The 23,519-nt window shown below is 47.1% G+C and overlaps 2 long non-coding RNA genes across 2 annotated transcripts in view; one reads left to right on the top strand and one right to left on the bottom strand.

The window, feature by feature from the left end:
• LOC310897993 overlaps nt 1–21,615 on the top strand; it is a 106,005-nt gene extending 84,390 nt beyond the window's left edge. Inside the window, exon 2 of the long non-coding RNA XR_014582876.1 lies at nt 2,447–21,615. This is a non-coding gene — a long non-coding RNA (uncharacterized lncRNA). The remainder of the gene's footprint in view (nt 1–2,446) is intronic.
• LOC310897992 overlaps nt 1–23,519 on the bottom strand; it is a 927,268-nt gene that overhangs the window by 418,586 nt on the left and 485,163 nt on the right. The gene's annotated exons all lie outside the window — the stretch shown is intronic.

Below are 23,519 nucleotides of genomic sequence, written 5' to 3' on the forward strand. Positions count from 1 at the left end.
GTCGCCCCAACCGAAAAATATCGACCAGGCTCTGCGATGGTAGTGGCCCCAGTGGGGTTGATTGAGGATTCGCGGTGGTCGTTGATTTTTAAGTTCCACAGGGTCTTCTCGTCTTATGTTCACATCCCCGCTTTTGCACGGGGAGATCAATTTCACTGATTATCTGTGAGAGACAGTTAAGACCTCGTTTAGCCATTCATACAAGTCTCGATTTATGGGACAATTGATTGCGCTATCTTTGCACGGTTAGGATACCGCGGCCGTTAAACCTAAGTCACCGGGCAGGCATCACCTTCAATACTTGTTTAATTTGCTGAAGGCTATGTTTTTGGTAAACAGTCGGGCCTTATTAATTTGCCGAGTTCCTTTCACAGATTTTAATCGCTCTTATAGGCGCTCCTGAGTCGGGTTAACAGGGTTAGTTAATACGTGGTCTTGTAGGGGTTTTTGTATCTGTCTAGGTCTGTTAATAATGTTTCTATGTAAGCTTGCGCCGTTAGAGGGGTGTGGCCCTGTACATGAGGGGCCTAGGATGATTCCTAGGATTGTTATGAGGATGGCAGCGGTTTTGGTGATAAGGGGTATGGTTATTGGGGGGGTTTTGGTTGGTGTGATGAAAGAGGTAATGATTATTCCTGCTGTAATGCTGCCTAGGGCGAGTCGGGTTAGGGGGGCGGTGATTAGTGGGTTGTTTTCGTTTATTGATACTATTGGGGGGATTCGGGTTTGTCCAGCTTGGACTAGGATGGTTATGCGGATGCTGTAGGTTGCGGTGAATGCTGTGGCTATAAGGGTTAGGAGTAGGGCTCAAGTATTTAGGTATGATGTGTTTAAGCTTTCGATGATGAGGTCTTTTGAGTAGAATCCGGCTAGGAATGGGGTTCCTATCAGCGCCAGGTTTCCGATGGTTAGGCAGGAAGTAGTGACTGGGAGTATTTTCTGTAGGCCTCCTATCTTTCGGATATCTTGTTCTCCGTTTAGGTTGTGGATGATAGACCCTGAGCATAGGAATAGTATGGCTTTAAAGAAGGCATGGGTTGAGATGTGTAGGAAGGCTAGTTGTGGGAGGTTTAGTCCGATAGTGACTATTATTAGTCCTAGTTGGCTGGATGTTGAGAAAGCAATGATTTTTTTGATGTCATTTTGGGTTAGGGCGCATGTGGCAGCGAATAGGGTTGATAGAGCACCTAGGCATAGGCAGGCAGTTAGGGCTGTCTGGTTGGTGGCTAGCAGGGGGTGCATGCGGATGAGCAGGAAGATTCCGGCTACTACTATGGTACTGGAGTGCAGTAGGGCTGATACTGGGGTGGGGCCTTCTATTGCTGCGGGCAGTCATGGGTGGAGTCCAAATTGGGCGGATTTTCCTGCGGCTGCGAGGATTAATCCTATGAGGGGGAGGATTGGGGTTTGGTGGGGGTGTACGGCTTGTTGGATCTCTCAGGTGTTGAATGTTGAAGCTAGTCATGCTACGCTCAGGATCAGTCCGATGTCTCCGATTCGGTTGTAGATTACGGCTCGTAGGGCGGCGGTGTTGGCATCTGCTCGGCCTTGTCATCAGCCGATGAGAAGGAAGGACATGATTCGTACTCCTTCCCAGCCTACGAATAGGAGGAATATGTTGTTTGCGGTTGTTAGGAGGAGTATGGCGACTAGGAATGTCAGTAGGTAGGTGAAAAATTTTGTTACGTATGGCTCTGAGGCCATGTATCATATGGCGAATTGTAGGATTGATCATGTTACAAATAGGGCGATTGGAAGAAATGTTATTGAGTATTGGTCTATTTTTAGGCTCAGGGGGATTTTAAAGTTTATAATGAATTTTCACTCCCAGTGGCAGGTGACAGATTCTACTCCCGAGTAGATGAATGCGGTTGTAGGGGCTAGGCTAATTAGGAATGCGGTTTTAACAGCGCGGGTGGTGGCTTGTGGGGTGTTTTTAAAGTTTTTAAATAGAAATGGCAGGATGATTGGGGTTAGGAGGATTGTCAGCGTGAGTAGTGTGAGGGAGTTGATTAGTAGTGTGGGGTTCACTCCTTTTACTTGGATTTGCACCAAGATGGGTGGTTCCTAAGACCAGTGGATTGCTGTTATCCTTTAAAAGTAAGGGGGCTGAGGTTTTAGGCTCAGATGTAAGAGTTAGCAGCTCTTGTTGGTTAAACCCTCCCCTCGGCAGGTAAGAAGGTTTGAACTTCTATTCTTAGAATCACAGTCTAATGTTTGGTTTAAACTATACTTGCATGAGGGGATTCCGGAGATCAGTTCGGGTTTGAGGATTAGGAGGAATATTGGGATAATGTGGAGTGTTATGAGCAGGTGTTCTCGCGTGGTTGAGTTTTGCATAGATGTGATGTGGGAGGGGATTGAGCCTCGTTGGGTCATTAGTAGTATGAATAAGGTGTAGGAGGCGGTTAGTAGGGTTGCGATTCCTGTTAGGATGATCGTGAAGGCAGATCAGTTGAATAAGGTGATTATAATGGTTAGCTCTGCTATGAGGTTTGTTGTTGGGGGTAAGGCTATGTTTGTTAGATTGGCCAGCAATCATCAGGTAGCTATGAGTGGTAGGAGAGGTTGTAGGCCTCGTGTGAGTAGTAGAATTCGGCTGTGCGTACGTTCATAGTTTGTGTTGGCTAGGCAGAATAGTATGGAGGAAGTTAGTCCATGGGAAATTATTAGGATCATTGCCCCTGAGAATGATCAGTGGGTTTGGATTATTCCTGCGGCGATAACTAGGCCTATGTGGCTAACGGATGAATAAGCGATTAGTGATTTTAGGTCTGTCTGTCGTAGGCAGATTGAGCTAGTCATTAGGGCGCCTCATAGGGCCAGGGTTAGGAAGGGGTAGTGCAGGAGGTTGGACAGTGGGCCCATAAATAGAGTGACTCGTATAATTCCGTATCCTCCTAGCTTTAGTAGTAGGGCGGCGAGGAGTATTGAGCCTGCGATGGGTGCTTCTACGTGGGCTTTTGGCAGTCAGAGGTGTAGGCCGTATAGTGGGGCTTTTACTATGAATGCTATGAGCAGTGCTAGACCTGATAGTATTCCTGTCCATGAGGTGGATAGGGTTGGGTGGGTTAGTTGTAGGGTTGGCAGGTGCAGGGTGCCAATTTTCACGTATAGGTGTATGATTGTGATTAGCAGGGGTAGAGAGCTTACTGGCGTGTAGAATAGCAGGTAGATGCCAGCGCTTAGGCGTTCTGGTTGGTTCCCCCATCGGGTGATTAAGATTAGGGTGGGAATGAGGGTTGCTTCAAATGAGATGTAAAATAGTGCTAGTTCTGTGGTGGAAAAGGCTAGTAGGATGAATGGCTGGACTGCGACTAAGGTTGAGATAAAGATTCGTTTGCGTTGTAGGGGTTCTTGTTGCAGGTGGTTTTGGCTTGCTATGATTATGAGTGGGAGTAGTCAGCAGGATAGTACTAGGAGGGGGGATGAGATTTGGTCAATTCCTGTTCAGTTGGATAAAAATTTGTAGGGGTAGTAGGTTGGGATTAATCACTGTAGGCTTAGGGCAGCGATTAGGAGGCTGTATAAGGTGGTGTTAGTCCATAGAAATTTTGGTGGAGACAGCAGGGCTGTTGGAAGAAGTATGATTGTGGGTAGGATGATTTTTAGCATTGCAGGAGGTTTAGGTTGTGTAGATGGTCAGAGCCATGTGTGCGGGTGGAGGCTACTAGGATGGCCAGGCCTGTGCCCGCCTCACACGCTGAGAAGGTTAGCATGAGAATTGGTACCATGGTGAATGAGGAGACTTGGTTTTCGATGGATCATATTGATAGGCCTACGAATATCGATAATATTATGCTTTCAAGGCATAGTAGGGCGGATACTAGGTGGGTTCGGTGGAAGGCTAGCCCTAGTCCGCTGAAAATGAAGGCTGAGTAGAAGCTTAAATGTAGGGGCGACATAAGAAAGTTACAGGGTTGGCTGTAATCTGCTGGGTCGAAACCAGCTATCTTTTTGGTTAGACTAACTTTCTGTTATTCTGCTCATTCTAGGCCCCCTTGAATTCACTCGTAGGCCAGTCCGAGTGTTAGGAGAAGGAGGATCACTACAGTTCAGGTGAGGGTCATTAGGGGGGATTGGAGTTGGACGGCTCATGGCAGGGGGAGTAGGAGGGCGATTTCTAGGTCGAATAGGACGAACAGGATGGCTACTGAGGAAGAATCGGACTGAGAATGGTAATCGAGCAGATCCAAGTGGGTCGAATCCACATTCGTACGGTGAGAGTTTCTCTGAGTCGGGGTTTATTTGGGCGAGTCAGAAGTTTAATGCGGTTAGGGCGGCGCTTAGGATTGATGATAGGGCGAATATGAACATGAGTGCGTTCATTGCTCTCCTCTGGGTTTATACCAGATTCTAGAGATTGGAAGTCAATTGTAATTAATATACTAGAAGAGCAAGATCCTCATCAGTAGATGGTTATGTAGAGGAATAGTCAGATGACGTCTACGAAGTGTCAGTATCAGGCTGCTGCCTCGAATCCGAAGTGGTGGTCTGATGTAAAGTGGAACTTGATCAGTCGGAAGAGGCAGACGGTCAGGAAGGAGGATCCGATGATTACGTGGAGTCCGTGGAATCCAGTGGCAACGAAGAAGGTAGATCCGTAGACGCTATCAGCGATTGAGAATGGGGCTTCGTGGTATTCTATTGCTTGTAGGTCTGTGAAGTAGAATCCCAAGAGGATCGTTAGGGTTAAGGCGTGGATGGCATGTTTTCGGTTTCCTTCTGTGATGCTGTGATGGGCTCACGTTACGGTAACGCCTGAGGCTAGTAGGATGGCTGTGTTTAGTAGGGGGACTTCTATCGGGTTGAGTGGTTTAATTCCTGTTGGGGGTCATTGGCCTCCTAGTTCTGGGGTTGGGGCCAGGCTCGAGTGGAAGAACGCTCAGAAGAACCCTAAGAAGAAGAATGCTTCGGATGTGATGAAAAGGATTATGCCGTATCGTAGGCCTTTTTGGACTGTGGGAGTGTGATGGCCTTGGAAGGTGCTTTCTCGTACAATGTCTCGTCATCATTGGAGTATTACTAGGAGTATTGAGATGAGGCCTAGGGTTAGTAGTATGGATGAGTTGTAGTGGAATCACATGATTAATCCTGAGGTTGTGAGTAGGGCGGCGGCTGCCCCGAAGATTGGTCAAGGGCTTGGGTCAACTATGTGGTATGAGTGTGCTTGGTGTGCCATTAGATGTTTTCTTGTAAGTATAGGCTTAGAAGGAGCACGAAGACGTAGGCCTGGATTATGGCTACTGCTACTTCTAGGATGGTTAGGAGTAGTAGGATGATTATTGTTAGGATGGATACTGCAGGAAGGGTGGGTATTAATGCAATGGAGGCTGTAGAGATGAGTTGGATGAGTAAGTGTCCTGCTGTAAGGTTGGCTGTAAGGCGGACTCCGAGGGCTAGGGGGCGGATTAGTAGGCTGGTTGTTTCGATCAGGATTAGTGCGGGGATTAGGGGTGTAGGGGTACCTTCGGGTAATAGGTGGGCTAAAGAGGCTGATGGTTGGTTTCGTAGGCCTGTTAGTAGTGTGGCGAGCCATAGTGGGAAGGCTAGGGCTATGTTCATAGATAGTTGGGTGGTTGGGGTGAATGTATATGGAAGGAGGCCTAGAAGGTTGATTGTAAGAAGTATGATTATTAGGGATGTAAATATTATGGCTCATTTGTGGCCATTTTTGTTGAGTGGGACTATTAGTTGTTTTGTGATTAGGTGAAGGAGTCATGTTTGGATAGTAGAAAGGCGGTTGTTGATTCATCGGTTGTTTGGGGACGGGAATAGTAGGGCTGGGAAGAGTAGGGATAGTAGGATTAAGGGGATGCCAAATAGATTGGGGCTGGAAAATTGGTCAAAGAAGCTTAGGTTCATGGTCAGGATCATGGTGTGGGTTTGGTAGTGAGGGAGGTCTTATTTGATGGGGGGTTGGTTGTGGTGAAGGCTAGTAGTTTTGGTTGGATGAGGAGTGCTAGGGTTAATCAGGTTATAATTATGATTGAAAATCATGGTGCGGGGTTAAGCTGTGGCATATCATTAAGGAGGGGGAAGTCCCTCTTTGGCTAGCTTAAAAGGCTAGTGCTGTTGCATAGCTTCTTAATGATTAGGATGATGATAGAAGGGACGATCAGGCCTCGAAATGTGGGAGTGGGGTTGATTCTACTACAATGGGTATGTAGCTGTGATTAGCCCCGCAAATTTCTGAGCATTGTCCGTAAAAAATCCCAGGCCGGGTGGTAATGAATGAAGTTTGGTTTAGTCGGCCTGGGATTGCGTCTGTTTTAACTCCGAGCGTTGGGACTGCTCAGGAGTGGAGTACGTCTCCTGCAGTAATGATCACGCGGATGGGGGATTCTATTGGGATAACTACGCGGTGGTCAACTTCTAGCAGTCGGAAGTGGCCGTTGGGTAAGTCTGGGGTGGGCACTATGTAGGAGTCGAATGATAGGTCTTTGAAGTCTGTGTATTCGTAGCTTCAGTATCATTGGTGGTCGATGGCTTTTAGGGTGAGGTCTGGTTCATCGATTTTGTCCATTATGTAGAGGATTTGTAGGGATGGGAGGGCGAGGAGTACCAGGACGATAGCAGGTAGGATTGTCCAGATCAGCTCTACTTCTTGGGCGTCTACAGCATTGGACGAGAGTTTTTCTGTTAGTATGTGGGCTAAAAGGTAGAGAACTAGGCTGCAGATAGCTAGGGCAACGATTAGGGCGTGGTCGTGGAATTCAACGAGTTCTTCTATGATGGGTGATGAGGCGTCTTGGAATCCTAGTTGGGAGTGGTTGGCCACATGAGATGTACAGGATTTTTACCTGTGATTTAGTCTTGACAAGGCTATGTAATTGGTTTACTAACGTCTCATAAGAAAGAAGCATGAGCGGTTAATGCAGTTGGCTTGAAACCAGCATGTGAGGGTTCGATTCCTTCCTTTCTTGTACTTGGACGAAGGCCGGTTCCTCGAAAGTATGGTATGGGGGAGGGCAGCCGTGGATTCATTCAACGTTTGTGGTAGTTAGTTCTGGTTGTAGGACTTTTCGTTTGGCCGAAAAGGCTTCTCAGATGATGAATATTAGTATGATTACGGCTACTATTGAGATTAGGGAGCCGATGGAGGAAACGGTGTTTCATAGTGTGTAGGCGTCGGGATAGTCCGAGTATCGTCGGGGTATTCCTGCTAGGCCTAGGAAGTGCTGGGGGAAGAACGTTAGGTTTACTCCTGTAAATATTACCCCGAAGTGGGCTTTTGCTCATGTTTGGTGTAGGGTAAACCCAGTGAGTAGTGGGAATCAGTGAGTAAATCCTGCTAGAATGGCAAAGACGGCGCCTATGGATAGGACGTAGTGGAAGTGGGCAACTACGTAGTACGTGTCGTGCAGGGCGATGTCTAGGGAAGAGTTTGCAAGAACGATTCCTGTTAATCCTCCGATGGTAAATAGGAAGATAAATCCTAGAGCTCATAGTATTGGGGGGGTCTCATTTGATTGTTCCTCCGTGCAGGGTGGCTAGTCAGCTAAATACTTTGATTCCGGTAGGGATGGCAATGATTATAGTGGCTGATGTAAAGTAGGCTTGGGTATCAACGTCTATTCCTACTGTAAACATGTGGTGAGCTCAGACGATGAATCCTAGGAAGCCGATGGATAGTATGGCTCAGACTATTCCCATGTAGCCGAAGGGCTCCTTTTTGCCTGAGTAGTACGTGACTACGTGTGAGATGATTCCGAACCCCGGTAGGATCAGAATATAGACTTCTGGGTGTCCGAAGAATCAGAATAGGTGTTGGTACAGGATTGGGTCTCCTCCTCCAGCGGGGTCGAAGAATGTGGTGTTTAGGTTTCGATCAGTTAGTAATATTGTAATACCGGCGGCGAGTACGGGGAGTGATAGAAGGAGTAGGATGGCGGTAATTAGTACGGATCAGACAAATAGTGGGGTTTGGTATTGTGAGAGTGCGGGGGGTTTTATGTTGATGGCTGTGGTGATAAAGTTGATGGCCCCAAGGATGGAGGAGATACCGGCTAAGTGGAGTGAGAAGATAGCCAGGTCTACTGAAGCTCCGGCGTGGGCAAGGTTACCTGCTAGGGGAGGGTAGACAGTTCAGCCTGTGCCGGCGCCAGCTTCTACAGTGGATGAGGCTAGTAGGAGGAGGAATGATGGGGGGAGGAGTCAAAAGCTTATGTTGTTTATTCGCGGGAATGCTATGTCGGGGGCACCGATTATGAGGGGGACTAATCAGTTGCCGAATCCTCCAATCATGATGGGTATGACTATAAAGAAGCTTATTACAAAGGCGTGAGCGGTAACGATTACATTGTAAATTTGGTCGTCGCCTAGGAGAGTTCCTGGTTGTCCTAGTTCTGCGCGGATTAATAGGCTGAGTGCGGTGCCGACTATTCCTGCTCATGCCCCGAAGATGAGGTACAGGGTGCCAATATCCTTATGGTTAGTGGAAAATAGTCATCGGTTGATGAAGGTGACGGGTAAGATGGCTGAGTGTTGAAGCGTTAGGCTGTAGTCCTTTTTACAGAGGTTTAATTCCTCTTCTTATCGGCTCTGTAGTGAAATTCATGTTGAGTTGCAAGCTCATCGATGCGCACTAGGGTGCGTCAGGGTCTTTGTAGGCAGAAGCCAATTGGTTTAGGCATTTAGCTGTTAACTAGAGTTTTGTGGGATCGAAGCCCATCTGTCTAGGGAGGCTTTAGCTTAATTAAAGCGTCTGACTTGCATTCAGAAGATACAGGTTAATATTCTGTAAGTCTTAATGTGCAGAAACTAAGAGGGTTTAACTCTTATTTAAGGCTTTGAAGGCCTTCGGTTTGGGGTGTTATCCTAAGTTTCTAGACAATGGCATGTATTATTGGGGACAGGGGAAGTAAGAGGATTGATAGTGAGGCAAGGACCGCAGTAGGTGTGCTTGGGGCTTTGCTAGTGTATCATTGTTTTATGTGGTTAGAGGAGTTGGGGGGAAGGGTAATTGTTGAGTGGTATGCGAGGCGTAGGTAGAAGAAGAGGCTGAGCAGTGATAGCATGGCAATTGCCATGGCTGCTGGTGTTATTTCCTGTTTAGTTAGTTCTTGGATGATAAGTCACTTTGGTATAAAGCCTGTTAATGGGGGGAGGCCTGCTAGGGATAAAAGTACTAGTATTAGGGTGGCGTTTAGCACTGGGGTTTTTGTTCATGAGGTTGTGATCATGGATAGGTTAAGGGCTTTGATTTTGTTAAGGGCTAGGAATACGGCTGATGTTATGATTGTGTATAGGTAGAAGGTAAGTAAGGCCAATTTGGGGCTGTAAACTAGGATGATGGCGATTCAGCCTAAGTGGGAGATGGACGAGAAGGCTAGGATTTTGCGTGTTTGTGTTTGGTTCAGTCCTATTCAGCCTCCTAGTGCTGTTGAGGCTAGGGCCATGGCGGTGAGTAGAGCTGGGTCGAGGGATTTGGATGTTAGTAGGAGCAGGGTTAGTGGGGGGAATTTTATGAGGGTCGAGAGTAGCAGGGCTGTTATTAGTGGCGATCCTTGTAGTACTTCTGGGAATCAGAAGTGAAATGGCACTAGGCCCAGTTTAATAGCGATTGCTGCTGTCAGTAGTAGACAGGAGGTTGGGTGGTTTATTTGTGTGATGTCTCATTGGCCGGTGACTCAGGCATTGGTTATGCTAGAGAATAGGACCAGGGCGGAAGCAGCTGCTTGGGTTAGGAAGTATTTCGTTGCGGCTTCTACTGCTCGTGGGTGGTGGGATTTGGCAATTAGGGGAATGATGGCTAGTGCGTTGATCTCCAGTCCTGTCCAGGCCAGAACTCAGTGGTTGCTGGAAATTGTGATTGTGGTGCCCAAGATGAGGCTGCAGGTTATGATTGGGGTCGCGTAAGGGTTCATTAGTAGAGGAGGGGGTTAAACCATCATTTTCGGGGTATGGGCCCGATAGCTTGATTAGCTGACTCTACTAGAAAATAATATAAGGGAAGTATGGAGAATTTTGATTTCTCTTGTGTGGGTTCAATTCCTACTTTTCTAAGGTCAACAGGAAATGAGAGGGCTGTTATACCTCTATGTTCACTTTATCATAGTGACCCTTTGTAGTTCAGGCACATTTCCTTATGTAAGGAGGTAGGCCTGCATAGCAGATAGGTATGCTGATGTGTCAGAGGCACAGAGCTAGTGTGAGGGGTAGGAAGTTTTTTCATAGTAGGTGCATTAGTTGGTCATATCGGAATCGTGGGTATGAAGCTCGGACCCATAAGAAACCAGAAGATAGTAGGAGGACTTTTGTGGCTAGGATGACGGGGAATAGTTCTGTGGGTGGCCCTAGGGCGCTTGGGTTTAGGAATATGATGGCTGTAAGTGTATTTATTAGCATAATGTTCGCATATTCAGCTAGGAAGAATAAGGCGAAGGGTCCTGCGGCGTATTCAACGTTAAACCCTGAGACTAGCTCAGATTCACCCTCTGTGAGGTCAAAAGGAGCTCGGTTTGTCTCTGCTAGGGTGGATACGTATCATATTATTGCTAGGGGTCATGAGGAGAAAATGAAGTATAGAGGCTCCTGTGCGATGGCAAAGGAGCTGAGTGTGTAGCTTCCGCTTAGTATGATTATTGATAGCAGGATTATGGCCAGTGTCACTTCGTATGAAATGGTCTGTGCTACTGCCCGTAGGGCTCCGATTAGTGCGTATTTTGAGTTCGAGGCTCAGCCTGATCATAGGACTGAGTAGACGGCTAGGCTTGACATGGCTATTAGGAAGAGAACTCCGAGGTTTAGATCTGCTAGGGGAAATGGGAGTGGTAGTGGTGCTCAAGTGGTGAGGGCTAGGACAAGGGCTAGTATTGGTATCAGAATGAATAGAAGTGGGGAAGAGGTAGAGGGTCGGATGGGCTCTTTGGTAAATAGTTTCAGTCCGTCCGCAAATGGTTGAAGTAGGCCAAAAGGCCCGACAACGTTAGGGCCTTTGCGGGATTGTATGTAGCTTAGGATTTTCCGTTCTGCTAGGGTTAGGAAGGCTACGGCAATCAGGATTGGGATGATGTATAGGAGGGATATAACGAGGCAGCTTAGTGTTGTTATTTGAATCATGGGTGAAGCTAGGGAGAGGATTTGAACCTCTGGGGAAAGGGCTTAAGCCTTCTGCACTTGCCGGGCTCTGCCACTCTAGCTGGTCCTTTTCTAGGATTGAAAGTGGTGGGGGAAGGCCCTCTTCACGGTTTAGTTGGTTTCACTGCTTAGAGGGGGGGGGCGTGCTTGTGGTATTGGCCCCACTTTCCCGGTCCTTTCGTACTGGGGAGAGTGTGTCATAGATAGAAACCGACCTGGATTGCTCCGGTCTGAACTCAGATCACGTAGGACTGTTAATCGTTGAACAAACGAACCCTTAATAGCGGCTGCACCATTAGGATGTCCTGATCCAACATCGAGGTCGTAAACCCCCCTGTCGATATGGGCTCTTGAGGGGGATTGCGCTGTTATCCCTGGGGTAGCTTGGTCCATTAATCAATTATATTGGGTCTGGTCACTGTTAGCACTTTGAGGGGTAGCTCTAGGTAAAGAGGTATGGTCTTGTTTTTGGAGGATTTGTTCTCCTCCAAGGTCGCCCCAACCGAAAAATATCGACCAGGCTCTGCGATGGTAGTGGCCCCAGTGGGGTTGATTGAGGATTCGCGGTGGTCGTTGATTTTTAAGTTCCACAGGGTCTTCTCGTCTTATGTTCACATCCCCGCTTTTGCACGGGGAGATCAATTTCACTGATTATCTGTGAGAGACAGTTAAGACCTCGTTTAGCCATTCATACAAGTCTCGATTTATGGGACAATTGATTGCGCTACCTTTGCACGGTTAGGATACCGCGGCCGTTAAACCTAAGTCACCGGGCAGGCATCACCTTCAATACTTGTTTAATTTGCTGAAGGCTATGTTTTTGGTAAACAGTCGGGCCTTATTAATTTGCCGAGTTCCTTTCACAGATTTTAATCGCTCTTATAGGCGCTCCTGAGTCGGGTTAACAGGGTTAGTTAATACGTGGTCTTGTAGGGGTTTTTGTATCTGTCTAGGTCTGTTAATAATGTTTCTATGTAAGCTTGCGCCGTTAGAGGGGTGTGGCCCTGAGTTACTTATTTTAGCATTAATTCTCCTATATTCATAGGTTGACCTGTTTGTGATAAGGGAATCATCTTATTTTGGTATTTTTAGGTGGTGGAGCTTTGACGCACTCTTTTTTGATGGCTGCTTTAGGGCCCACGGTAGGATCAGTAGTAAGAATTATCCGCTAGTCGAGGTTGTGTCCTTTTTTAATGGAGCTGTCCCTCCATTAAATAGCTCTTAATCATCTCATTAGGGTTCAGGATGTCCGGTAGGGAGGATTAAGGGGGAACTTAGATTCGTTTCACAGGTAACCAGCTATCACCCAGCTCGGTTGGCTTTTCACCTCTACTGACAAGTCATCCCACTCTTTTGCAACAGAGACGGGTTCGCTCTCTTTAACTGCTTGAAAGTAGCTCGCTTGGGTTTCGGGGGGGCAAACTTTAGTTCACTTTGCTTGGTTGTTCTCGCTAAACCATGATGCAAAAGGTACAAGGGTTGATCTTTGCTGTCTGTCGCTTTGATTGTTTCACTGCTATTTCATCTTTCCCTTACGGTACTGGGGTCTCTATCGCGTCTAAGTGTCTTTTCTATCGCCTATACTAAGACTGTAAAATGCTTTAGTTTAATTAGTTTAGTAAATTCTTTAGTTTTGGTGTACTATTTGTGTGGTTGAGCTAGAGGGGGGGCTTCAAGACGATCCGGTCTAGTAGATATCTTTCAGGTGTAAGCTGAGTGCTTTGGTGTTATAGCTACGTCTTGATATTCTAAGTACACCTTCCGGTACACTTACCTTGTTACGACTTACCTCATCTTCAGCGTATTTATGGTATTAGTTATGTGGGATGTGGCTTTTGAGGAGGGTGACGGGCGGTATGTACGTGCCCCAGGGCCGGCTTAAAGTAGGCTCTATTGTCCCACTTTACTGCTAAATCCGCCTTCCAGAAGTGGTTTCACACTTCTTTCCGTGTGCCCTATGAATAGGGAATGTAGCCCATTTCTTCCACTCCATAGGCTATACCTTGACCTGTCTTATTAGCGGGGTGCTATTGTGTCCACTGTTGTGCTCTCATTCGAGGTGGGCTGGCGACGGCGGTATGTAGGCTGTGTTGGCAAGGGGTGGTTGGGTTAATCAGGGATTATCGATTGTAGAACAGGCTCCTCTAGGTGGGTTTGGGGCACCGCCAAGTCCTTAGAGTTTTAAGCGTTTGTGCTCGTAGTTCTCTGGCGGATACTTCGGTAAAGTAAGTATCATAACAAGTTCATAAGAAAGAAGCATGAGCGGTTAATGCAGTTGGCTTGAAACCCATCCCCAGTGGTGCCAGTGCACTCTCTAACTGATCGAAACCTAAACACCACATTCTTCGACCCCGCTGGAGGAGGAGACCCAATCCTGTACCAACACCTATTCTGATTCTTCGGACACCCAGAAGTCTATATTCTGATCCTACCAGGGTTCGGAATCATCTCACACGTAGTCACGTACTACTCAGGCAAAAAGGAGCCCTTCGGCTACATGGGAATAGTCTGAGCCATACTATCCATCGGCTTCCTAGGATTCATCGTCTGAGCTCACCACATGTTTACAGTAGGAATAGACGTTGATACCCGAGCCTACTTTACATCAGCCACTATAATCATTGCCATCCCTACCGGAATCAAAGTATTTAGCTGACTAGCCACCCTGCACGGAGGAACAATCAAATGAGACCCCCCCCAATACTATGAGCTCTAGGATTTATCTTCCTATTTACCATCGGAGGATTAACAGGAATCGTTCTTGCAAACTCTTCCCTAGACATCGCCCTGCACGACACGTACTACGTAGTTGCCCACTTCCACTACGTCCTATCCATAGGCGCCGTCTTTGCCATTCTAGCAGGATTTACTCACTGATTCCCACTACTCACTGGGTTTACCCTACACCAAACATGAGCAAAAGCCCACTTCGGGGTAATATTTACAGGAGTAAACCTAACGTTCTTCCCCCAGCACTTCCTAGGCCTAGCAGGAATACCCCGACGATACTCGGACTATCCCGACGCCTACACACTATGAAACACCATTTCCTCCTAGTCCTAGGACTTAGAGAAACTCCAGTACTAAAAATAGTAAACACAAGCAATAATTTCATATACTTCACTCTCACTCACCACTCAACTATCAGCTAACCACACCCCCGTCCACATAGCTTAACACAAAGCATGGCACTGAAGTTGCCAAGATGGCATAAAACATGCCTGCGGACAAAAGACTTAGCCCTAACCTTACGGTTGGTTTTTGCTAAATATATACATGCAAGTATCCGCGCCCCAGTGTAAACGCCCTCGACCACCTACCCCCATACAGGCCTTGAGGAGCGGGTATCAGGCACACCCAAGTAGTAGCCCAAGACGCCTCGCTAAGCCACGCCCCCACGGGTGTTCAGCAGTAATTAACATTAAGCAATGAGTGCAAACTTGACTTAGTTATAGCAACAGCCTAACTTCAAGGGTTGGTAAATCTTGTGCCAGCCACCGCGGTCATACAAGAAACCCAAATCAACCGTCCTATTGACACGGCGTAAAGAGTGGTAAAATGCCTATCCTAGCTAACTAAGATCAAAATGCAACTGAGCTGTCATAAGCCCAAGATGCACCTAAACACACCATTAAGATGATCTTAGGAACTAACGACTGATTTAAACCCACGAAAGCCAGGGCCCAAACTGGGATTAGATACCCCACTATGCCTGGCCCTAAATCTTGATACTTACTTTACCGAAGTATCCGCCAGAGAACTACGAGCACAAACGCTTAAAACTCTAAGGACTTGGTGGTGCCCCAAACCCACCTAGAGGAGCCTGTTCTACAATCGATAATCCCCGATTAACCCAACCACCCCTTGCCAACACAGCCTACATACCGCCGTCGCCAGCCCACCTCGAATGAGAGCACAACAGTGGACACAATAGCACCCCGCTAATAAGACAGGTCAAGGTATAGCCTATGGAGTGGAAGAAATGGGCTACATTCCCTATTCATAGGGCACACGGAAAGAAGCGTGAAACCACTTCTGGAAGGCGGATTTAGCAGTAAAGTGGGACAATAGAGCCTACTTTAAGCCGGCCCTGGGGCACGTACATGGTTAAACATGCCTGTTAGTAGTGTGGCGAGCCATAGTGGGAAGGCTAGGGCTATGTTCATAGATAGTTGGGTGGTTGGGGTGAATGTATATGGAAGGAGGCCTAGAAGGTTGATTGTAAGAAGTATGATTATTAGGGATGTAAATATTATGGCTCATTTGTGGCCATTTTTGTTGAGTGGGACTATTAGTTGTTTTGTGATTAGGTGAAGGAGTCATGTTTGGATAGTAGAAAGGCGGTTGTTGATTCATCGGTTGTTTGGGGACGGGAATAGTAGGGCTGGGAAGAGTAGGGATAGTAGGATTAAGGGGATGCCGAATAGATTGGGGCTGGAAAATTGGTCAAAGAAGCTTAGGTTCATGGTCAGGATCATGGTGTGGGTTTGGTAGTGAGGGAGGTCTTATTTGATGGGGGGTTGGTTGTGGTGAAGGCTAGTAGTTTTGGTTGGATGAGGAGTGCTAGGGTTAATCAGGTTATAATTATGATTGAAAATCATGGTGCGGGGTTAAGCTGTGGCATATCATTAAGGAGGGGGAAGTCCCTCTTTGGCTAGCTTAAAAGGCTAGTGCTGTTGCATAGCTTCTTAATGATTAGGATGATGATAGAAGGGACGATCAGGCCTCGAAATGTGGGAGTGGGGTTGATTCTACTACAATGGGTATGTAGCTGTGATTAGCCCCGCAAATTTCTGAGCATTGTCCGTAAAAAATCCCAGGCCGGGTGGTAATGAATGAAGTTTGGTTTAGTCGGCCTGGGATTGCGTCTGTTTTAACTCCGAGCGTTGGGACTGCTCAGGAGTGGAGTACGTCTCCTGCAGTAATGATCACGCGGATGGGGGATTCTATTGGGATAACTACGTGGTGGTCAACTTCTAGCAGTCGGAAGTGGCCGTTGGGTAAGTCTGGGGTGGGCACTATGTAGGAGTCGAATGATAGGTCTTTGAAGTCTGTGTATTCGTAGCTTCAGTATCATTGGTGGCCGATGGCTTTTAGGGTGAGGTCTGGTTCGTCGATTTCGTCCATTATGTAGAGGATTTGTAGGGATGGGAGGGCGAGGAGTACCAGGACGATAGCAGGTAGGATTGTCCAGATCAGCTCTACTTCTTGGGCGTCTACAGCATTGGACGAGAGTTTTTCTGTTAGTATGTGGGCTAAAAGGTAGAGAACTAGGCTGCAGATAGCTAGGGCAACGATTAGGGCGTGGTCGTGGAATTCAACGAGTTCTTCTATGATGGGTGATGAGGCGTCTTGGAATCCTAGTTGGGAGTGGTTGGCCACATGAGATGTACAGGATTTTTACCTGTGATTTAGTCTTGACAAGGCTATGTAATTGGTTTACTAACGTCTCATAAGAAAGAAGCATGAGCGGTTAACCTCCTGGGAGACCCAGAAAACTTCACCCCAGCAAACCCGCTAGTAACCCCACCACACATCAAGCCAGAATGATACTTCCTATTCGCCTACGCCATCCTACGTTCAATCCCAAATAAACTAGGAGGCGTATTAGCACTGGCCGCCTCCGTACTGATCCTATTCCTAATCCCATTCCTGCACAAATCAAAACAACGAGCAATAACATTCCGACCACTCTCCCAGCTCCTATTCTGAGTACTAGTCGCCGACCTCCTCGTCCTAACATGAGTAGGAAGCCAACCCGTCGAACACCCATTCATCATCATCGGCCAACTCGCTTCAATCGCCTACTTCACTATCCTCCTATTTCTCCTCCCCGCCGCAAGCGCCCTAGAAAACAAAATACTCAACTGCTAAATACTCTAATAGTTTATAAAAACATTGGTCTTGTAAACCAAAGATTGAAGACTTACCACTTCTTAGAGTACCCCAAACTCAGAAAAAAAGGACTCAAACCTTTATCTCCAGCTCCCAAAGCTGGCATTTTCAATAAACTATTCTCTGACCCTAACCCCTAAACCGCCCGAATAGCACCCCGCGACAACCCCCGCACAAGCTCCAATACAACAAACAAAGTCAACAACAGCCCCCAACCCGCCACTAAAAACATCCCTGCCCCATGTGAATAAAACATGGAAACTCCACTAAAATCCGACCGAACAACAAACACCCCAACATTATTCACAGTAGAAACCCCGAACTTCCAAGCCCCCATAAACCCCCCAAACACCAACCCCCCAAAAACAATTGCCACAAACGCTACTGCACATCCAATCACCCGTCAATCCCCCCAAGCCCCAGGGAAAGGCTCCGCTGCTAAAGCTACTGAATAAACAAACACCACCAGCATACCCCCCAAATACACCATAAACAGCACTAAAGCCACGAACGAAACCCCAAGGCCCAGCAACCACCCGCACCCCGCCACAGACGCTAACACCAAACCAACAACCCCATAATACGGCGAAGGATTCGACGCCACACCCAAAACACCCACCGCAAAGCAAATCCCTAAAAAAAACATAAAATAAGTCATTATTCCTGCCCGGACACTACCCGAGGCCTGCGGCTCGAAAAGCCGCCATTGTTCTCAACTACAGGAACTAACCGCAAGCCCCCAATAATTCTACCCCATCTATGCCATTATGCTTAACCCCCCCCCCCTCCCCCCCCGAGGCGGGGGTATTTGGTTATGCATATTCGTGCATAAATTTATATACCCCATATACATACATACTATAGTACCAGTAATATACATTATATACGGACTATCTTATAAGCAGGTGCTAAACCCATACATGTACACGGCCATTAAACCCTTAAACACACTCCTACCAAACCACCCGGCATGAATGTTCTAGGACCATACCCCACAACACCCAATACAACTCCACTCAAGCGCATAACAAGACCCCATTTTAATGAATGCTCACAGGACATGCTCCAACAACAACTCTCCACCACATATCTCATGCAGTTCGTATCAGACGGATTTATTAATCGTACTCCTCACGTGAAATCAGCAACCCGTTGCACATAATGTCCGGTATGACTAGCTTCAGGCCCATACGTTCCCCCTAAACCCCTCGCCCTCCTCACATTTTTGCGCCTCTGGTTCCTCGGTCAGGGCCATCCATTGGGTTCACTCACCCCTCCTTGCCCTTCAAAGTGGCATCTGTGAGTACTTTCACCTTCTCAATGCGCAATCGCGGCATGTTCCAGCTTTTTGGCGCCTCTGGTTCCTCTTATTTTTTCCGGGGTTACCTCACAGGTGGCTATTCCCAGTGATCTCGGGGGTCCCACAATCTAAGCCTGGACACACCTGCCTCACGGCCTATCCTATATTTCAAGGGTCCCTCGATGAGACGGTTGGCGTATATGGGGAATCATCCTGACACTGATGCACTTTGACCACATTCAGTTAATGTTACCTCCACCCTCCGGGTTAAATGGGGCTATTGGATGAATGCTCGTTGGACATAGCACAAAACAACAAATCATTAAGCGCAACCCCTGCGCTTCACAAACTAAACCAGTAAACTTTCGCTAACCACCATGTAGCATAAACCTTCATCGCCCAATCCCAGCAAACTACCTCTAAAACTCCATTAATCATCCCTTCCATGACATCATCGGAACGATGTACATATACACACAAACACATACAAAATAACTTAAACTTATTAGAGAAACTCCAGTACTAAAAATAGTAAACACAAGCAATAATTTCATATACTTCACTCTCACTCACCACTCAACTATCAGCTAACCACACCCCCGTCCACATAGCTTAACACAAAGCATGGCACTGAAGTTGCCAAGATGGCATAAAACATGCCTGCGGACAAAAGACTTAGTCCTAACCTTACGGTTGGTTTTTGCTAAATATATACATGCAAGTATCCGCGCCCCAGTGTAAACGCCCTCGACCACCTACCCCCATACAGGCCTTGAGGAGTGGGTATCAGGCACACCCAAGTAGTAGCCCAAGACGCCTCGCTAAGCCACGCCCCCACGGGTATTCAGCAGTAATTAACATTAAGCAATGAGTGCAAACTTGACTTAGTTATAGCAACAGCCTAACTTCAAGGGTTGGTAAATCTTGTGCCAGCCACCGCGGTCATACAAGAAACCCAAATCAACCGTCCTATTGACACGGCGTAAAGAGTGGTAAAATGCCTATCCTAGCTAACTAAGATCAAAATGCAACTGAGCTGTCATAAGCCCAAGATGCACCTAAACACACCATTAAGATGATCTTAGGAACTAACGACTGATTTAAACCCACGAAAGCCAGGGCCCAAACTGGGATTAGATACCCCACTATGCCTGGCCCTAAATCTTGATACTTACTTTACCGAAGTATCCGCCAGAGAACTACGAGCACAAACGCTTAAAACTCTAAGGACTTGGTGGTGCCCCAAACCCACCTAGAGGAGCCTGTTCTACAATCGATAATCCCCGATTAACCCAACCACCCCTTGCCAACACAGCCTACATACCGCCGTCGCCAGCCCACCTCGAATGAGAGCACAACAGTGGACACAATAGCACCCCGCTAATAAGACAGGTCAAGGTATAGCCTATGGAGTGGAAGAAATGGGCTACATTCCCTATTCATAGGGCACACGGAAAGAAGCGTGAAACCACTTCTGGAAGGCGGATTTAGCAGTAAAGTGGGACAATAGAGCCTACTTTAAGCCGGCCCTGGGGCACGTACATACCGCCCGTCACCCTCCTCAAAAGCCACATCCCACATAACTAATACCATAAATACGCTGAAGATGAGGTAAGTCGTAACAAGGTAAGTGTACCGGAAGGTGTACTTAGAATATCAAGACGTAGCTATAACACCAAAGCACTCAGCTTACACCTGAAAGATATCTACTAGACCAGATCGTCTTGAAGCCCCCCCTCTAGCTCAACCACACAAATAGTACACCAAAACTAAAGAATTTACTAAACTAATTAAACTAAAGCATTTTACAGTCTTAGTATAGGCGATAGAAAAGACACTTAGACGCGATAGAGACCCCAGTACCGTAAGGGAAAGATGAAATAGCAGTGAAACAATCAAAGCGACAGACAGCAAAGATCAACCCTTGTACCTTTTGCATCATGGTTTAGCGAGAACAACCAAGCAAAGTGAACTAAAGTTTGCCCCCCCGAAACCCAAGCGAGCTACTTTCAAGCAGTTAAAGAGAGCGAACCCGTCTCTGTTGCAAAAGAGTGGGATGACTTGTCAGTAGAGGTGAAAAGCCAACCGAGCTGGGTGATAGCTGGTTACCTGTGAAACGAATCTAAGTTCCCCCTTAATCCTCCCTACCGGACATCCTGAACCCTAATGAGATGATTAAGAGCTATTTAATGGAGGGACAGCTCCATTAAAAAAGGACACAACCTCGACTAGCGGATAATTCTTACTACTGATCCTACCGTGGGCCCTAAAGCAGCCATCAAAAAAGAGTGCGTCAAAGCTCCACCACCTAAAAATACCAAAATAAGATGATTCCCTTATCACAAACAGGTCAACCTATGAATATAGGAGAATTAATGCTAAAATAAGTAACTCAGGGCCACACCCCTCTAACGGCGCAAGCTTACATAGAAACATTATTAACAGACCTAGACAGATACAAAAACCCCTACAAGACCACGTATTAACTAACCCTGTTAACCCGACTCAGGAGCGCCTATAAGAGCAATTAAAATCTGTGAAAGGAACTCGGCAAATTAATAAGGCCCGACTGTTTACCAAAAACATAGCCTTCAGCAAATTAAACAAGTATTGAAGGTGATGCCTGCCCGGTGACTTAGGTTTAACGGCCGCAGTATCCTAACCGTGCAAAGGTAGCGCAATCAATTGTCCCATAAATCGAGACTTGTATGAATGGCTAAACGAGGTCTTAACTGTCTCTCACAGATAATCAGTGAAATTGATCTCCCCGTGCAAAAGCGGGGATGTGAACATAAGACGAGAAGACCCTGTGGAACTTAAAAATCAACGACCACCGCGAATCCTCAATCAACCCCACTGGGGCCACTACCATCGCAGAGCCTGGTCGATATTTTTCGGTTGGGGCGACCTTGGAGGAGAACAAATCCTCCAAAAACAAGACCATACCTCTTTACCTAGAGCTACCCCTCAAAGTGCTAACAGTGACCAGACCCAATATAATTGATTAATGGACCAAGCTACCCCAGGGATAACAGCGCAATCCCCCTCAAGAGCCCATATCGACAGGGGGGTTTACGACCTCGATGTTGGATCAGGACATCCTAATGGTGCAGCCGCTATTAAGGGTTCGTTTGTTCAACGATTAACAGTCCTACGTGATCTGAGTTCAGACCGGAGCAATCCAGGTCGGTTTCTATCTATGACACACTCTCCCCAGTACGAAAGGACCGGGAAAGTGGGGCCAATACCACAAGCACGCCCCCCCCCTCTAAGCAGTGAAACCAACTAAACCGTGAAGAGGGCCTTCCCCCACCACTTTCAATCCTAGAAAAGGACCAGCTAGAGTGGCAGAGCCCGGCAAGTGCAGAAGGCTTAAGCCCTTTCCCCAGAGGTTCAAATCCTCTCCCTAGCTTCACCCATGATTCAAATAACAACACTAAGCTGCCTCGTTATATCCCTCCTATACATCATCCCAATCCTGATTGCCGTAGCCTTCCTAACCCTAGCAGAACGGAAAATCCTAAGCTACATACAATCCCGCAAAGGCCCTAACGTTGTCGGGCCTTTTGGCCTACTTCAACCATTTGCGGACGGACTGAAACTATTTACCAAAGAGCCCATCCGACCCTCTACCTCTTCCCCACTTCTATTCATTCTGATACCAATACTAGCCCTTGTCCTAGCCCTCACCACTTGAGCACCACTACCACTCCCATTTCCCCTAGCAGATCTAAACCTCGGAGTTCTCTTCCTAATAGCCATGTCAAGCCTAGCCGTCTACTCAGTCCTATGATCAGGCTGAGCCTCGAATTCAAAATACGCACTAATCGGAGCCCTACGGGCAGTAGCACAGACCATTTCATACGAAGTGACACTGGCCATAATCCTGCTATCAATAATCATACTAAGCGGAAGCTACACACTCAGCTCCTTTGCCGTCGCACAGGAGCCTCTATACTTCATTTTCTCCTCATGACCCCTAGCAATAATATGATACGTATCCACCCTAGCAGAGACAAACCGAGCTCCTTTTGACCTCACAGAGGGTGAATCTGAGCTAGTCTCAGGGTTTAACGTTGAATACGCCGCAGGACCCTTCGCCTTATTCTTCCTAGCTGAATATGCGAACATTATGCTAATAAATACACTTACAGCCATCATATTCCTAAACCCAAGCGCCCTAGGGCCACCCACAGAACTATTCCCCGCCATCCTAGCCACAAAAGTCCTCCTACTATCTTCTGGTTTCTTATGGGTCCGAGCTTCATACCCACGATTCCGATATGACCAACTAATGCACCTACTATGAAAAAACTTCCTACCCCTCACACTAGCTCTGTGCCTCTGACACATCAGCATACCTATCTGCTATGCAGGCCTACCTCCTTACATAAGGAAATGTGCCTGAACTACAAAGGGTCACTATGATAAAGTGAACATAGAGGTATAACAGCCCTCTCATTTCCTGTTGACCTTAGAAAAGTAGGAATTGAACCCACACAAGAGAAATCAAAATTCTCCATACTTCCCTTATATTATTTTCTAGTAGAGTCAGCTAATCAAGCTATCGGGCCCATACCCCGAAAATGATGGTTTAACCCCCTCCTCTACTAATGAACCCTTACGCGACCCCAATCATAACCTTCAGCCTCATCTTGGGCACCACAATCACAATTTCCAGCAACCACTGAGTTCTGGCCTGGACAGGACTGGAGATCAACGCACTAGCCATCATTCCCCTAATTGCCAAATCCCACCACCCACGAGCAGTAGAAGCCGCAACGAAATACTTCCTAACCCAAGCAGCTGCTTCCGCCCTGGTCCTATTCTCTAGCATAACCAATGCCTGAGTCACCGGCCAATGAGACATCACACAAATAAACCACCCAACCTCCTGTCTACTACTGACAGCAGCAATCGCTATTAAACTGGGCCTAGTGCCATTTCACTTCTGATTCCCAGAAGTACTACAAGGATCGCCACTAATAACAGCCCTGCTACTCTCGACCCTCATAAAATTCCCCCCACTAACCCTGCTCCTACTAACATCCAAATCCCTTGACCCAGCTCTACTCACCGCCATGGCCCTAGCCTCAACAGCACTAGGAGGCTGAATAGGACTGAACCAAACACAAACACGCAAAATCCTAGCCTTCTCGTCCATCTCCCACTTAGGCTGAATCGCCATCATCCTAGTTTACAGCCCCAAATTGGCCTTACTTACCTTCTACCTATACACAAT

This window comes from Anser anser (assembly GCF_964211835.1).
Source record: "Anser anser genome assembly, chromosome: 3".
NCBI lineage: Eukaryota > Metazoa > Chordata > Aves > Anseriformes > Anatidae > Anser > Anser anser.